The sequence below is a fragment of the Macaca nemestrina genome, chromosome X, assembly GCF_043159975.1.
Source record: "Macaca nemestrina isolate mMacNem1 chromosome X, mMacNem.hap1, whole genome shotgun sequence".
In the NCBI taxonomy this organism is placed as follows: Eukaryota; Metazoa; Chordata; class Mammalia; order Primates; family Cercopithecidae; genus Macaca; species Macaca nemestrina.
In genome coordinates, this window is record NC_092145.1 from 88,759,642 (window position 1) to 88,777,574 (window position 17,933).

At 40.7% G+C, this 17,933-nt stretch overlaps 1 pseudogene; it reads right to left on the reverse strand.

The window, feature by feature from the left end:
• Positions 1–16,030: 16,030 nt before the first annotated feature.
• Positions 16,031–17,575, reverse strand: LOC105476693 (tubulin beta chain pseudogene; annotated as a pseudogene).
• Positions 17,576–17,933: the final 358 nt, after the last annotated feature.

Sequence of the window (17,933 nt, forward strand, 5' to 3'; positions counted from 1 at the left end):
GTGCCAGTTTTCAAAGGGAATTTTTCCAATTTTTGCCCATTCAGTGTGATATTGGCTGTGGGTTTGTCATAAATAGGTCTTATTATTTTGAGGTACGTTCCATCAATACCGAATTTATTGAGCGTTTTTAGCATGAAGGGCTGTTGAATTTTGTCAAAAGCCTTTTCTGCATCTATTGAGATAATCATGTGGTTCTTGTCTTTGGTTCTGTTTATATGCTGGATTATGTTTATTGATTTGCGAATGTTGAACCAGCCTTGCATCCCAGGGATGAAGCCCACTTGATCATGGTGGATAAGCTTTTTGATGTGCTGCTGAATCTGGTTTGCCAGTATTTTATTGAGAATTTTTACATCGATGTTCATCAGGGATATTGGTCTAAAATTATCTTTTTTTGTTGTGTCTCTGCCAGGCTTTGGTATCAGGATGATGTTGGCCTCATAAAATGAGTTAGGGAGGATTTCCTCTTTTTCTATTGATTGGAATAATTTCAGAAGGAATGGTACCAGCTCCTCCTTGTACCTCTGGTAGAATTCAGCTGTGAATCCATCTGGTCCTGGACTTTTTTTGGTTGGTAGGCTATTAATTATTGCCTCAATTTCAGAGCCTGCTATTGGTCTATTCAGGGATTCAACTTCTTCCTGGTTTAGTCTTGGAAGAGTGTAAGTGTCCAGAAAATTATCGATTTCTTCTAGATTTTCTAATTTATTTGCGTAGAGGTGTTTATAGTATTCTCTGATGGTAGTTTGTATTTCTGTGGGGTCGGTGGTGATATCCCCTTTATCACTTTTTATTGCATCTATTTGATTCTTCTCTCTTTTCTTCTTTATTAGTCTTGCTAGTGGTCTGTCAATTTTGTTGATCTTTTCAAAAAACCAACTCCTGGATTCATCGATTTTTTGGAGGGTTTCTTGTGTCTCTATCTCCTTCAGTTCTACTCTGATCTTAGTTATTTCTTGCCTTCTGCTAGCTTTCGAATGTGTTTGCTCTTGCTTCTCTAGATCTTTTAATTGTGATGTTAGAGTGTCAATTTTAGATCTTTCCTGCTTTCTCTTGTGGGCATTTAGTGCTATAAATTTCCCTCTACACACTGCTTTAAATGTGTCCCAGAGATTCTGGTATGTTGTATCTTTGTTCTCATTGGTTTCAAAGAACATCTTTATTTCTGCCTTCATTTCGTTATGTACCCAGTAGTCATTCAGGAGCAGGTTGTTCAGTTTCCATGTAGTTGGGTGGTTTTGATTGAGTTACTTAGTCCTGAGTTCTAGTTTGATTGCACTGTGGTCTGAGAGACAGTTTAGTATAATTTCTGTTCTTGTACATTTGCTTAGGAGTGCTTTACTTCCAATTATGTGGTCAATTTTGGAATAAGTGCGATGTTGTGTTGAGAAGAATGTATATTCTGTTGATTTGGGGTGGAGAGTTCTATAGATGTCTATTAGGTCTGCTTGCTGCAGAGATGAGTTCAATTCCTGGATATCCTTGTTAACTTTCTGTCTCGTTGACCTGTCTAATGTTGACAGTGGAGTGTTGAAGTCTCCCATTATTATTGTATGGGAGTCTAAGTCTCATTGTAAGTCTCTAAGGACTTGCTTGATGAATCTGGGTGCTCCTGTATTGGGTGCATATATATTTAGGATAGTCAGTTCTTCCTGTTGAATTGATCCCTTTACCATTATGTAATGGCCTTCTTTGTCTCTTTTGATCTTTGATGGTTTAAAGTCTGTTTTATCAGAGACTAGTATTGCAACCCCTGCTTTCTTTTGTTCTCCATTTGCTTGGTAAATCTTCCTCCATCCCTTTATTTTGAGCCTATGTATGTCTCTGCATGTGAGATGGTTCTCCTGAATACAGCAGACTGATGGGTCTTGATTCTTCATCCAGTTTGCCAGTCTGTGTCTTTTAATTGGAGCATTTAGTCCTTTTACATTTAAGGTTAATATTGTTATGTGTGAACTTGATCCTGCCATTATGATATTAACTGGTTATTTTGCTCGTTAGTTGATGCAGTTTCTTCCTAGCCTCGATGGTCTTTACATTTTGGCATGTTTTTGCAATGGCTGGTACCGGTTGTTCCTTTCCATGTTTAGTGCTTCCTTCAGGGTCTCTTGTAAGGCAGGCCTAGTGGTGACAAAATCTCTAAGCATTTGCTTATCTGTAAAGGATTTTATTTCTCCTTCACTGATGAAACTTAGTTTGGCTGGATATGAAATTCTGGGTTGAAAATTCTTTTCTTGAAGAATGTTGAATATTGGCCCCCACTCTCTTCTGGCTTGGAGAGTTTCTGCCGAGAGATCTGCTGTTAGTCTGATGGGCTTCCCTTTGTGGGTAACCCGACCTTTCTCTCTGGCTGCCCTTAAGATTTTTTCCTTCATTTCAACTTTGGTGAATCTGGCAATTATGTGTCTTGGAGTTGCTCTTCTCGAGGAGTATCTTTGTGGCGTTCTCTGTATTTCCTGGATTTGAATGTTGGCCTGCCCTACTAGGTTGGGTAAGTTCTCCTGGATGATATCCTGAAGAGTGTTTTCCAACTTGGTTCCATTTTCCCCCTCACTTTTAGGCACCCCAATCAGACGTAGATTTGGTCTTTTTACATAATCCCATACTTCTTGCAGGCTTTGTTCATTTCTTTTTCTTCTTTGTTCTTTTGGTTTCTCTTCTCGCTTCATTTCGTTCATTTGATCCTCAATCGCTGATACTCTTTCTTCCAGTTGATCGAGTTGGTAACTGAAGCTTGTGCATTTGTCACGTATTTCTCGTGTCATGGTTTTCATCTCTTTCATTTTGTTTTTGACCTTCTCTGCATTACTTACTCTAGCCATCAATTCTTCCACTTTTTTTTCAAGATTTTTAGTTTCTTTGCGCTGGATATGTAATTCCTCCCTTAGCTCTGAGAATTTTGATGGACTGAAGCCTTCTTCTCTCATCTCGTCAAAGTCATTCTCCATCAAGCTTTGATCCGTTGCTGGCGATGAGCTGCGCTCCTTTGCCGGGGGAGATGCGCTCTTATTTTTTGAATTTCCAGCTTTCCTGCCCTGCTTTTTCCCCATCTTTGTGGTTTTATCTGCCTCTGGTCTTTGATGATGGTGACGTACTCATGGGGTTTTGGTGTAGGTGTCCTTCCTGTTTGATACTTTTCCTTCTCACAGTCAGCACCCTCAGCTGTAGGTCTGTTGGAGATTGCTTGAAGTCCACTCCAGACCCTGTTTGCCTGGGTGTCAGCAGCAGAGGCTGAAGAAGATAGAATATTGCTGAACAGCGAGTGTACCTGTCTGATTCTTGCTTTGGAGGCTTCCTCTCAGGGGTGTACTCCACCCTGTGAGGTGTGGGGTGTCAGACTGCCCCTAGTGGGGGATGTCTCCCAGTTAGGCTACTCCGGGGTCAGGGACCCACTTGAGCAGGCAGTCTGTCCCTTCTCAGCTCTTAACCTCCGTGTTGGGAGATCCACTGCTCTCTTCAAAGCTGTCAGACAGAGTCGTTTGCGTCTGCAGAGGTTTCTGCTGCTTTTGTTGTTATCTGTGCCCTGTCCCCAGAGGTGGAGTCTACAGAAACAGGCAGGCTTCCTTGAGCTGCTGTGAGCTCCACCCAGTTCGAGCTTCCCAGCGGCTTTACCTACTTAAGCCTCAGCAATGGCAGGCGCCCTTCCCCCAGCCTCCCTGCTGCCTTGCCGCGATTTCGCAGACTGCTGTGGTAGCAATGAGGGAGGCTCCGTGGGCGTGGGACCCTCCCGGCCAGGTGTGGGACATTATCTCCAGGTGTGCCTGTTTGCTTAAAGTGCAGTATTGGGGTGGGAGTTACCCGATTTTCTAGGTGTTGTGTGTCTGAGTTCCCCTGGCTAGGAAAAGGGATTTCCTTTCCCCTTGCGCTTCCCAGGTGAGGTGATGCCTCGCCCTGCTTCAGCTCTTGCTGTCGGGCTGCAGCAGCTGACCAGCACCGATTGTCCAGCACTCCCTAGTGAGATTAACCCAGTACCTCAGTTGAAAATGCAGAAATCACCGGTCTTCTGTGTCGCTCGCGCTGGGAGTTGGAGACTGGAGCTGTTCCTATTCGGCCATCTTGCTCCGCCCCCTATATTTCTAACCTTGCCAGCTGAAGGCAAATTGCTTCTGCTGGGCCTTATGGACAGGAATGGAGAAAAAGGCATTTGCCAAATCAATAGCTACATACCAGTTACCAGGAGATGTGTTAATTTCCTCAAACAATGACACCACATCTGTTACAGCAGCTGCAACTGGATTCACCACTTAGTTAAACTTATGATAATCCACAGTCATTCTCCAAGATCCATCTGTCTTCGGCATAGTCCAAATACGATAGTTGAATGGGAATGTGCTGGGAATCACCACCCCCACATTTTTCAAGTCCTTGATGGTGACACTAATCTCTGCAATTCCTTTACGAATTCAGTATTGTTTTTGATTTACTATTTTTTCTAGGTAGAGACAGCTCTAATGGTTTCCATTTGGCTTTTCCCACAGTAATAGCCCTCATCCTGCCAGTCAGGGAGCCAATGTGGGAGTTCTGCTAGCTGCTAAGTATTTTTATGCCAATTAAACATTCTGGCATTGAGAAAATGACCAGAGAATGAGTCTGGGGACCCACTGGATCCACTATAGGTCAGATATGAGCTAAAACTCCATTAATTCCCTGATCTCCATAAGCTCCTACATTAACTGGAGGATCACAATGACTTTTTGGGTTCCCAGGAATCAATGTCAGCTCAGAGCCAGTATCCAGCAGTCCCCAAAATGTCTGATTGTTTGCCTTTCTCCAATTCACAGTTATCCTCATAAAGAGCCAGAGGTCTCCTTGGGGAAGGATGGGAAGAAGGTTAACAGCATATATTTTCAGTTATGTAATGGGGTCCTTCTTCAAAGGGATATGGCCTCCTCTTCATTCAAGGGATTCTGGGTCTGTAAAGTGGTCCAAGTCTGGTAATTGATTGAAGGTCCATGACTCTCTGTTTTTACAATTCAAATTACCCTCTGGTTCACTCAACCTGGAAGTTTTCTGCTTATGTAATTAAGCAAGAATGCAGTAGGCTTCCTATCTATTTTACTTCTGGGAATACCATGATTAGTCAATGCAATAGTTCCATATGAATCAGAATATTCCGATTGCTGCTTTGCCTCTCCTGTCCATTATGGTAGCTACGCCCACCTTGCCTTTGAGGGTTGAATGCTGCCACTCGGGCACTGCCACCTTAGGATCCAATTATTCTCATTGCATTTAAATTTTGTAGTTGAGTGATGGGGTTCCCACTGTAAGATCTGGCATACAGAGAAGAGTAATCACAAATCTCTTCAAGGATGCAGGTGCTGCTTTCACAAGTCTATTCCACAAAGCATTGGTCAAGGGTATATCTTTTGGACCCTCCCAGCTGGGATGAATAGGTCTAAATGTGACTAATTGACTCCAGCATCCCAGTCTCCCTAAACCTTTGGATCTCTTCCTCTACATTAAACCGAAGAATGTTGGGCATTTTCAGCTCGCTCATGGTGGGCCATCTCTTAATCCATATTTCAGCTAACCAAGCAAATTAACTATTAGAGCCTTTTTTTAACTCCCAAGCTACAACATTAAATGCAGAATCCCTGCTTATTTGGCCCAAATCAATTAATTTAGCCTTATCCAACTTTATGTTCCCTCCACTATTATCCCACATGCTTAATATCTATTCCCATGCCTGTTCTCCAGGTTTCTGCTTTATGTGACTAGAAAACTCAGCCAGTTCTTTTAGAGGGTCATGCACCTCCTCATGAATCACACTCTCCTCTAGGGGCCAGCCGGGACTTTAGTCAAGTTATAGGCCTAGAAGCAAACAGGTGTTGGGTGCATTTCCTGAGAAGAATCAACATTGTCTTGCCTGGAAATTGCCTCAGGGGAGACCATCACTGTTGTCTCAGGCAGTACAGAGTTTATCTTCTCAGACAAAAATTAAAAGGCTGATGGCAGCATGCGTCAGGGAGGGGATGTTGCCAACACGGGGATAAGGAAGCTCTTTCCTCTGGCAATAAAGGCTCATCAAAGTGTACAAGCTCAGTGTCCCCAGCTTCATCAGGGTCTTCCCATATGTCCCCATTTCAAGTTTCAGGGTCCCATTCTTTTCCAATCAATTACCTCAATTTAATGGTAGACAACTGGTGAGGTTGTGCATGCACCTTTCGTTACAGGTCACCCACTATCATGATAAGAGCTTGTGTCTGATTTTCCACAATTTCAGCTCTTTCTCTTCAGGAGATAAGACTCTTGCTCAGGGCAATCTTAGAAGATTTGAGGCTCAGTATGTGCTTTTGAAGCTGGGAGACAGAATCCCTGAGTTTATCATTTTCTTTCCTCACTTTGTCCAGTGAACTTAGGGGCAACCAACCAACTTCATTATATTCCTTGGTTCTCCACATATGGTCAAAGGTATTATGTATAGAGTCACTAAACTCTTAGGAATATCAAATGCATTTGTTTTGCATAACTCTCAAAAGAGTTCATGTCAAGGACTATCAGTGTTCTTTACACTATTAGAAGTAGAGTCCTTAGCATTTTGGGGTCTAATCATATTAAGATTCCATCTCCATAAACCCCCAAACCAATGAAAGAACCCCATCCTTAATACTCTGTTCCTTTAGAACCATTCCTGGTATGAACGTTTGTATTAGGGTTTTCTAGAGGGACAGAACTAATAAGATAGAAGTATATATAAAGAGGAGTTTATTAAGGAATATTGACTCACACAATCACAGAGTAAAGTCCCACATTAGGCCATCTGCAAGCTGAGGATCAAGGAAGCCAGTCCGAGTCCCAAAGCTGAAGAACTTGGATTCCAATGTTCAAGGGTAGGAAGTATTCAGCATGACAGAAAGATGTAGGCCAGAAGATTAAACCAATCTAGTTTTTCCATGTTCTTCTGCCTGCTTTTATTCTTGCCGTGCTGGCAGCTTATTAGATTGTGCCCACCCAGATTGAGGATGGGTCTGCCTTTCCTAGTCCGCTGACTCAAATGTTAATCTTCTTTGGCCAACACCCTCACAGACACACCCATGAATAATACTTTGCATCTTTCAACCTAATCAAGTTGATGCTCAATATTAGCCACCACTGTGGTTTCATGATGTATTTTATTGCTAAGTAGTAAACATAATATAAATGTGCTACAGTTTCTTTAAGCATAGCAAGCAAAGCTGTTAATAACATTCTGATACAGGTTTTTGTGTGAATAGGTTTTCATTTCTCCAGAGAAAATGTCCAAGAATGTCATTACTGAGTTGCAGAGTATTTGCATACTTTGTTTTCAAAAAATTGTCAAGCTGTTTTCCAGTGTGGCTATATTATTTTACATTCCCACCAGCAATGTATGAGTGATCCAGGGTCTGTGCCTCCTCACCAGCATTTGATGTAGTTATTATTTATTAATATTTTACCTTAGTCACTATGGGAAGTGTGTAGTTGTATTTCATTGAGATTTTAATTTGCATTTCTCTGATGGCTATTAACGTTGAATATTTTTCCTATGCTAATTGGTCATCTGTATATCTTCTTCAGTGAAATATCATTTGTTTATGTCTTTTGCTCATTTTCAAATTAGGCTGACTTTTTTTACTGTTGTTTTCTTTTTTCTATTTTCTTTGTTTAAATTAATGTAAAAGTCACATAATATAAAATTAACAAGCTTAAAATGGAAAAGTCAGTGTAATTTAGTACACTTATAATGTTTTTCTTTTTTCCCAATTCATATGCTTTTTATTCTTTTTGTTGCATTATTTAACTGCCTAAAACTTCAAGTACTGTGGTAAATAAGATGAATGTATTTATAAAATAAGTTTTATTCCTATACACTAGTAGCCATGATGGAAGGAAACTTAAAAAATTCCATTCATAATAGTATCAAAAAGAGTAACATACTTAGTAACAAATTTAACAAAAGAAGCAAGAAACTTGTAAACTGAAAACTACGAAACGTAGAAATAAAGAAAACCTAAATGAATGGAAAAATATTATATGCTCATGGGTTGAAAGAATTAATATTGTTAGGATGGCAATACTCCCCAAATCAATGCAGATTCAATTAATCTTTATTAAAATCCCAGTTGAGTTTTTTTGCAGAAATGAAAATGCTGAACTTAAAATGCATATAGAAATTTAAGGAACCCATAATAGCCAAAACAATCTTGAAAAAAGAACAAAGTTGAAGAACTTACATTTTCTAATTTCAAAACCTACTACAAAGCTACAGTGATCAAGACTGGCATCAAGTACTGGCATAAGGCTAGATATAAAGATCAACTGAACAGACTTGAGAATATATAAGTAACCTTACACATCTATGATCAACTGATATTCAATAAGGGTGAAAGATTATTCTATAGGTTAAGAATAGTTTTTTCAGACCAGGTGCATTGGCTCACACTTGTAATCTCAGCATGTTGGGAGGCTAAGGTGGGAGGATCACTTGAGGTCAGGAGTTCGAGACCAGCCTGGACAACATGGTGAAACCCCATCTCTACTAAACAAAACAAAATAAAACAAACAAAACTAGCCGGGTTAGGTGGTAGGCGCCTATAATTCCAATGCACTCCAGGCTGGGTGACAAAGTGAGATTCCATCTCAAAAAAAAAAAAAAAAAAAAAAAGTAAAAAGGTAGTCATTTCAACAAATAGTGCTGAAACCACTAAACATCCACAAGTAAATCAAATAGATTGAACCCCTGCCTTGCGCTATATAAAAAATTAACTAAAAATGAATCAAAGACTTAAATGTAAGAGCTAAAACTATAAAACTCTTAGAGGAAACCAGGGTTAAAGCTTCATTACCTTGTATCAGGCTGTTTTTTTAGAGACAACACCAAAAGCACAGGTGATAAAAGAAAAATACATAAATTGAACTTCATCAAAATTAGAAACTTTTGCATTAAAGGCCACTGTCATAGAAGGGAAAAGACAACCTACAAAATAGAAAATATTTGCAAATCACATATCTGACAAGAGCCTAGAATTCAGAACATATAAATGGGGCTTACAGATCAATAATAAAAAGACAAACAAACCAATTAAAAAGTAAAGTAGAATTAGAATATAAATTTTCCAAAGAATATATCAATGGCCAATAAGCATATGAAAAGCTGCTCGACATAATTAGTCATAAGAGAAAATGCAATCAAAACCATAATACCACTTCACATTCACTGGAGTGGCTATAATCAGAATGACACACAATAACACATGTTGGTCAGTATATGGAGAAATTGGAACCATCATATATTACAGGTGGAAATGTAAAGTTGTGCAGCTTTTTGGCAAACAGTTTATTAATTCTTCAAAATGTTAAACAGAACTACCATTGATGCAGGAATTCTACACATGTCTACGCAAAAATTTGTACATGAATGTTCATGGCAGTGTTATTCATAATAAACAAAAGCATAAAAAACTAAAATTTCCACTAACTGATAACTAAAATTTGGTATAGTTCACAATGATTTTATTTAAGAATAAAAAGGAATGCATTACTTGTACATTCAGCATCATGGATAAACCATGAACACTTTATTCTTTAGTGAAAGAACACATACAAAAAACTTCATATTTTGTGAGCCCATCAATATGAAATATCCAGAATAGGGAAATCCATTGCGGCAAAAATTTGATCAGTGACTGCTAGGAACAAGGGAGTGGGAAGAGTAGGTAGTACAAATTTGGGGAATGATGAACGTGTTCTAAATTATGATAATGGTGTTTTTTGCACAACTCTGTTAATATATTTGAAACAATTATGCACTTCAATTTGGTGAATTGAATGGTATATGAATTATACGTCAATAAAACTCTCAACAACAATAAATTCGCACAGGGTCCCACATTCTCTTTCAGTTAAAAATTTTTACTTTTTACCTTCCTTCATACCCAAACCTCCAAAAACAGCTGCTGACTCTTTACATTCACTTCCATATCTCCCTTTCACTCCTCAGTCCATCTAAACTGACTTCTGTTCCTATCATTCCATTGAAATAGCCGTTGTCAAGGTCACCAGTGACCTCCATGGTGCCAATCCAATGGTATATTTTCCCCCAAACTCCTTCTACCTCTCAGTAGCACATGACACATATAACCACAACCTACTTTTCAAAATATTCACCTTTCTGGCTGCGTGTGGTGGCTCACGCCTATAATCCCAGGACTTTGGGAGGTCGAGGCAGGCGGAACATGAGGTCAGGAGATCGAGACCATCCAGGCCAACATGGTGAAACCCCATCTCCACGAAAAATCCAAAAATTAGCTGGGTGTGGTGGCATGTGCCTGTAATCACAGCTATTCGGGAGACTGCAGCACGAGAATTACTTGAACCCAGGAGGTGGAGGTTTCAGTGAGCCAAGATTGTGCCACTGCACTGCAGCCTGGAGACAGAGTGAGCCTCAGTCTCTAAAAAAAAAAAAAAAAAAAAAAAAATTTATATATATATATATATATATATATATATATATATATATATATTTATATTTTTCACCTTTGCTTTCTTGGTGTTGCACTTTTCTTGATTCCTCCTACCTTCTGGTCATCTTCCCCACGTGACATTTAAATGCTGCAGTTCGCAGTTCCCCGGAACTCAGTCCTGGTCCTTATTTGCTCAACACACTCTTCCTAGGTTATTTAATTCAGTCACATGTCTTTAAAAATAATCTGAGGCAGGAGAATAGGGTCTGGAGGAAAGGAACTTAAGGCCAACTCATGCTGACTGGATATCAGAGGCTACTCCATTTTCAACCCTCCTTTTTCTGCATGGTAGTTGTTGCCTGGCAGTTGTAACCCTTTCTTTTGCTGTGTGGCAGTTGCCACGTGACAGTTGGAGAATGAAAGTACCTCTGATTGGTCCACTCTTGCAACCAATCAGCCTGGTAGTTGGAGAATGAAAGTACCTCTGACTGGTCCACTCCTGCAACCAATCAGTCTGGTGGCAGGCCTACTCTTCAACCAATCAGACTGGTCATGGGGCCACTAGCGTGAACCCATGGGAAATCTCTAGAGGGTATGTAAACCCCAGAAAATTCTGTAACCAGAGCTCTTGAGCTGCTTGCTTGAGCCCGTTCCCACCCTGTAGAGTGTACTTTGGTTTAAAATAAATCTGTGCTTTGGCTGCCTTGCTTGTTCATTTTGTCCAATTCTTTGTTCAAAACACAGAGAACCTGAACAACTAACTTCAACCGGTAACATAATCTACATGTTGACACCTTCCAAATGGATATCTCCAGCCCAATTCGTTCACACTCATACTTCTCATGTGTTTATACATCTGTTTACCCGACACCATTTCATAAATGTCTCATAGGCATCTAGAAATTAATGGGTTCAAAACAGAACTCTTGCTTTTCTCCTTAAACATGGTACTCACCTAGCTTTCTCTATCTCAGAATATAGCTCTGCAGCTTATCCATTTACTAAAGCGATTCATCCTGAATAAAAACGTGGTGTCCTAAGGCCGGGAGCTGTGGCTCACGCTTGTAATCCCAGCACTTTGGGAGGCCAAGGCTGGTGGATCACAAGGTTAAGAGATGGAGACCATCCTGGCCAACATGGTGAAACTCTGTGTCTACTAAAAATACAAAAATTAGCTGGATGTGGTGGTGCAGGCCTGTAGTCCCAGCTACTCGGGAGGCTGAGGCAGGAGAATTGCTTGAACCCAGGAGGCAGAGGTTGCAGTGAGCCGAGATCGTGCCACTGCACTCCAGCCTGGTGACAGAGAGAGACTGTTTATGGTCTATATATTATTAAATAATAAGGATTTCCTTCAATCTTGCTTTAGGCTATTCTTCCTCTTGTCCACTCTGCTCCATTTCAAGTTCTAAATTCCTTGTGAATAGAATAATCCTCCTTCTCCTCTTCCTATTGCTGGTCTGCAGGGATTGGTTTAAATGTCAATGCGTTAGAGATCTACAGCACAATTTTTTCTCAACTTTAACATATACATATAAATGTACGTGTGTGTGTGTGCGTGTTTGTGTATGCATGTGTGTTTCATTATTATCTGTTCTCAAACTGGATTATAGATTGTACGATAGTAGGCTATAAGCTACATTGAGGGCAAAGCCCTGTTTGTTCCTTGGTGCATCTCCATTGCCTAGAATAGCACCTCAATATAGTATGCTGTCAGATAGACATTAAATGGACACTATTATAGAATAATGAAGATAATAAGCAGATTTAACATGGAAGTCATGGTGGTGAATTTGCTTGGTTCTGCTAAGTCACAGTGGAATATTACGGCTTCATTCAATGTTTCAGGAAGGTACTGTAAATTTTAAAAATCAAATGTTTATGTAAACACTATTCTAAGCACTTTACATTGTATTATCTTATATAATCTTCACAACAATCATATAAAATAGATTTCCACTATTATCACTATTTTAACAGAAGGTAAATATGAAATACAAAGAGATAGTTACTTGCCTAATAATTCCAAATAGTTTGTAGTAGAGAGAGGATTTGAACACAAGAAGGCTTTCTAAATCCCATATACTTAAAAAGTGCATTGTGCTACCTTTCTGTCCTCTAAAATAGATGATAGTGCTCTATAATCTGTTGTAGAAGATAAATGAAGGCTAGTACTTTTCCGGACTTCGGTCTAGGAAATGGGCAATGCAGAACCAGAGGAATCCACAAGGCAAAAGGATAGTTTGCAGATTTGATGTCTTTCAAACTAAATAGCCCTTTCACCAGCAATGTGTTTGTTCCACAGATAATAAAAATCGAATGGTTTTAGAACTTCAAGAACACTTAGAGAGTTTCAACTGCCCTCTTCAGTCTGCCCTTCAATAGACAAGCGGTGAAAATGTTTCAGTAAGGAGACAAAATGATCTCTCAAAGTGAATTACTGTGAGCCAACCTCTATTGATATTTCCAGCTCTAGGTGCCTTCTTCCACTCCAAGTATAAGAAACCCTGGCAGCTGGGCATGGTGGCTCACACTTGTAATCTAAGCACTTTTGGAGGCCGAGGCAGGTGGATCACGAGGTCAGGAGTTCAAGACCAGCCTGTCCAACATGGTGAAACCCCACCTCTACTAAAAATACAAAAATTAACCTGGCATGGTGGCGCATGCCTGTAGTCCCAGCTACTCGGAAGGCTGAGGCAGGAGAATTGCTTGAACCTAGGAGACAGAGGTTGTAGTGAGCCGAGATCACACCACTGCACTCCATCCTGGGCAACAGAGCGAGACTGTCACAAAAGAAAAAAAAAAAAGAAAGAAAGAAAGAAAAGAAGAAAGAAACCCTGGCTTAGCAGTCTCAGCATTCCCTGCTGGTCCTGACTTCACTCTCCCAGTAAAATACCATTGTAAACATCCTGGTGCCTTTTGGTAAGGACTATTTGACTGATGCCAGAGGTGTCTGCTACTATTGTTAATACTTGATGTTTGCTTCTTTCCTTTTTGAGTTCAAATCTTTGTTGTTTAAATGGTTATGCTAAAAACTGTGTTCTAGAATGGGCCAGGAATCAAAGAAACAAAAATGAGTACATAATATACATTTTATTTTCTTTTTCTGCAAAAGCAATTATTGACTGAAACCTGGTGTTATTGCCTTTTTTATGATTTCCTGAAAAATAAATTTATCATTCCTCTTCCTAATCTTTCATTTTTGAAGCTTGCTGCGCTCTGCTAACAGCTTCTTTCTGATTTAGCTTTTGTTTAAGTTCCAGAATGTACATGCAGATTTGTTACATAGGTAAATTTATGTCATGGAGGTTTGTTGTACAAATTATTTCATCACCCAGGTATTAAGCCTAGCACCCATTAGTCATTTTTCCTGATCATCTCCTTGCTCCCATCCTGCAGTCCCCGATAGGCCCCAGTGTGTGTTATTCCTCTATATGTTTTCATCTGTGCCTATAAATTAGCTTACATTTATAATTAAGAACGTGCAGTATTTGGTTTTCTGTTTCTGTGTTAGTTTGCTATGGATAATGGCCTTCAGCTCCATCCGTGTTCCTGCCAAGGACATGATCTCATTCTTTTTGATGGCTGCAAAGTATTCCATGGCGTATATGTACCACATTTTTAAAATTCATTCTACCATTGGTGGGCATGTAGATTGGTTCCATGTCTTTGCTATTGTGAATAGTGCTGCAATGAACATATGTGCACATCATGTGTCTCATAATAGAACAACTTTTACTCCTTTGGGTATATACCAAGTAATGGAATTACAGGGTTGAATGATATTTCTGTTTTTAGGTCTCTGAGGAATCACCACACTGTCTTCCATAGGGGCTGAAATAATTTACACTCCCACAAACAGGGTATAAGTGTTCCTTTTTCTCTGCAAGCTTGCCGGCATTTGTTATTTCTTGACTTTTTAATAACAGCACTTCTAACTAGTGTGAGATGGTATCTCGTTGTAATTTTGATTTGCATTTCTCTAATAATCAGTGATATTGAGCTTTTTTTCATATGATTGTTGGTCAAATGAAGAGTGTCTTATGAAAGACACTTATGAAAAGTGTCTTATGAAAAGTGTCTGGTTATGCCCTTTGCCCACTTTTTAATGGAGTTGTTTCTACTTTTCTTGTAAATTTGTTAACATTCCTTATAGACGCTAAATATCAACCTTTGTCAGATACACAACTTGCAAAACTTTTCTCCCATTCCCTAGGTTGTTTGCATACTCTGTTGATAGTTTATTTTGCTGTGCAGAAGCTTCTTAGTTTCATTACATCTTATTTGTCAGTGTTTGCTTTTGTTGCAATTGCTTTTGACAACTCCGTCATGACATTGTTGACCATTCCTATGTTCAGAATGGTATTGCCTAGGTTGTCTTATAGTTTAGAATTTTGCATTTAAGTCTTTAATCCATCTTGAGTTAATTTTGCAGAGGATAAAAGAAAGAGGTTCGGTTTCAGTCTTCGCATATGGCTATCCAGTTACCCTGGCACCATTTATTGAATAGGGAGGGCTTTCCCCCATTGCTTTTTTTTTTTTTAATATTTGTCAAAGATCAGATAGTTGCAGGTGTGTGGCCTTATTTCTGGGTTCTCTGTTTTGTTTTGTTGGTCTATGTGTCTGTTTCTGAACCACTACCATGCTATTTTGGTTACTATAACCTTGAAGTATACATTGAAGATAGGTAACATGATGCCTCCAGCTTTTTTTTTTTTTTCAATTTCCATTTATTTTTGGCTCTTTGGGTGATGTCATCTTTTCAATATATAAAAAAAAGCAACAAGTTCAACACAAAATAGAAATATAAAATGTAGGATAGAACAAAACCAAGTGTGGAGGGGGAAGCAACAGCAAAATGAATAAAGATGTTGCAAAAAAGATGGAGGGTTCCCCTCTCCTCTGGGGATTGACTCAAACACTGATGTGGCAGTATACACCATTCCACAGTCAGGGATGTTCATTCTTTTTGGGGGGGTAATAAAAAGTGGGGATTAAGAGGACATTTCTGGAGGCTTAGGGACCAAGGCTGGTCTCTTCTCCACCGCCCCCACCCTGCCCTTGATTCCTTTCTCTGATCAGGGGAAAGGAGTTCGAGTAAGGGATGTAGAGTTGGAAAGGGAAAGATTCCACTTGACAGAGTGGGACAGACTCCTCCAAAGAGTAGAGCTTGGAGGGAGATTGAAAAAGGAGATAATACTGCTGACACGTCCCTTGAAGCTGAGATGGGAAAATGATATACATAGAGATTAGTGACTTTAATAGCCTGGATTTCCCTCTCCAAAACTTTTAGAACAGGAAATCCCATTCCCTTCATTATATAGTGACTTCTATCCACTACCTTCTGCCATTTTCTACTTTGGGCTTAGGATGGTGGCCGTTATCTACATGGGTTTTCAGCACCTGGTTGGTTCTCAATGGGATCTGGATGAGACCCAGCTTCTTGGAGATTTTTAAGAGGGAAATATTAACTGGATAGATGGAAGGAATGGACACCAGAAGGAAATACAGGGTCACCCAGAATGACAGAAATCTAGGTTTCCCAGAGTGGAAAGAGAGAGGAGACTTTCAACAAACAAGTATTTATTGAGTGCCTGCTATGTGCCAGGCACTGTTCTAGACTCCCCTCCCAGAAGAAAAAACAAAAAACAAGATAGAGGCAGCAAACACAAATTCTGAGGGAGAGGAAAGGGGCCGTTGAGTAAGACGGCTAAGGGAACTGAGAAACCTGAGGTGATGGGGGCTCTGGCTTAGGCCTCCTCTTCGGCCTCTTCACCCTGAAATGCTCCTCCTCTTCTACGGTGGCATCCTGGTACTCCTGATGCTCAGAGACGAGGTAGTTCATGTTGCTCTCAGCCTCCGTGAACTCCATCTTGTCCATGCCTTCGCCTGTGTACCAGTGGAGGAAGGCTTTCTGGCGGAACATGGCAGTTAACTGCTCCGAGATGCGCTTGAAGAGCTCCTGGATGTCAGTGCTGTTGCCGATGAAGGTGACTGCCATCTTGAGGCCACGTGGTGGGATGTCACAGACAGCTGTCTTGACGTTGTTGGGGATCCATTCCACAAAGTATCTGCTGTTCTTGTTCTGCACGTTAAGTATCTGCTCATCGACCTCCTTCATGGACATTCGACCACGGAAGACAGCAGCCACAGTGAGGTATCGGCTGTGGCGGGGGTCACAGGCAGCCATCATGTTCTTGGCATGGAACACCTGGGTGAGTTCCAGCACTGTGAGAGCTCAATACTGCTGGCTTTCATGGCTGGTGAGAGGGGCAAAGCCAGGCACAAAGAAATGGAGGCGTGGGAAGGGGACCATGTTGACTGCCAACTTGCCGAGGTCAGCATTGAGCTGGCCAGGGAAGTGGAGTCAGGTGGTGACACCGTTCATGGTGGGTGAGAGGAGGTGGTTCAGATCCCCGTAGGTTGGTGTGGTCAGCTTCAGAGTGTGGAAGCAGATATCATAGAGGGCCTCATTGTCAATGCAATTGGTCTCATCAGTGTTCTCTACCAACTGATGGATGAAGAGGTGGCATTGTAGGGCTCAACCACGGTGTCAGACACTTTGAGTGAAGGCACCACACTGAAGGTGTTCATGATGTGATCAGGGTTCTCTTCTCAGATCTTGCTGATAAGGAGAGTGCCCATTCCAGAGCATGTGCCCCCGCCCAGTGAGCGGGTCAGCTGGAAGCCCTGCAGGCAGACACAGCTCTCTTCCTCCTTCCAAACCACATCCAGAACAGAATCAACCAGCTCCGCTCCCTCTGTGCAGTGGTCTTTGACCCAGTTGTTACCTGCCCCAGACTGACCAAGTACAAAGTTGTCTGGTCTAAAGATCTGGCCAAAAGGACCTGAGTGAACAGAATCCATGGTCCCAGGTTCTAGATCCACCAGGATGGCACGAGGAACATATTTGCCACCTGTGGCTTCATTGTAGTACACAGAGATATGGTCCAGCTGCAGGTTGCTGTCCCCATGGTAGGTGCCGGTGGGGTCGACGTCATGTTCATCACTGATCACCTCCCAGAACTTGGCACGGGGATCTGGTTGCCACACTGACCGGCCTGGATGTGCACGATTTCCCTCATGGTTAAAATTTATTTATTTTTGCTCGCTTCAAGGTATGTATGGGGCAAGAAAATAAGTAATTTTTTTCTCTGCAGGTCGCAGGCTGCAAGGTTGGAATGCACCCCAGAGGCTGGAACAGCGAGGGGTTTTTTTTGTTGTTGTTGTTGTTTTGTTTGTTTGTTTGTTTTGCTTAGGACTGCCTTGGTTATTCAGGCTCTATTAGGTTCTATATACCTTTTTAAATAGTTTTTTTTTTAGTTTTTGTGAAAAATATCATTGGTAGTTTGATAAGAATAGCTTTGAATCTACACATTGCTTTGAGCAGTATGGCCGTTTTAATTATATTGACTCTTCCCATCCGTGAGCATGGAATGTTTTGCCATTTATATGTGTCATCTCTGATTTATTTGAGCAGTGTTTGGTAGTTCTTGTAGGGATCTTTTACCTCCC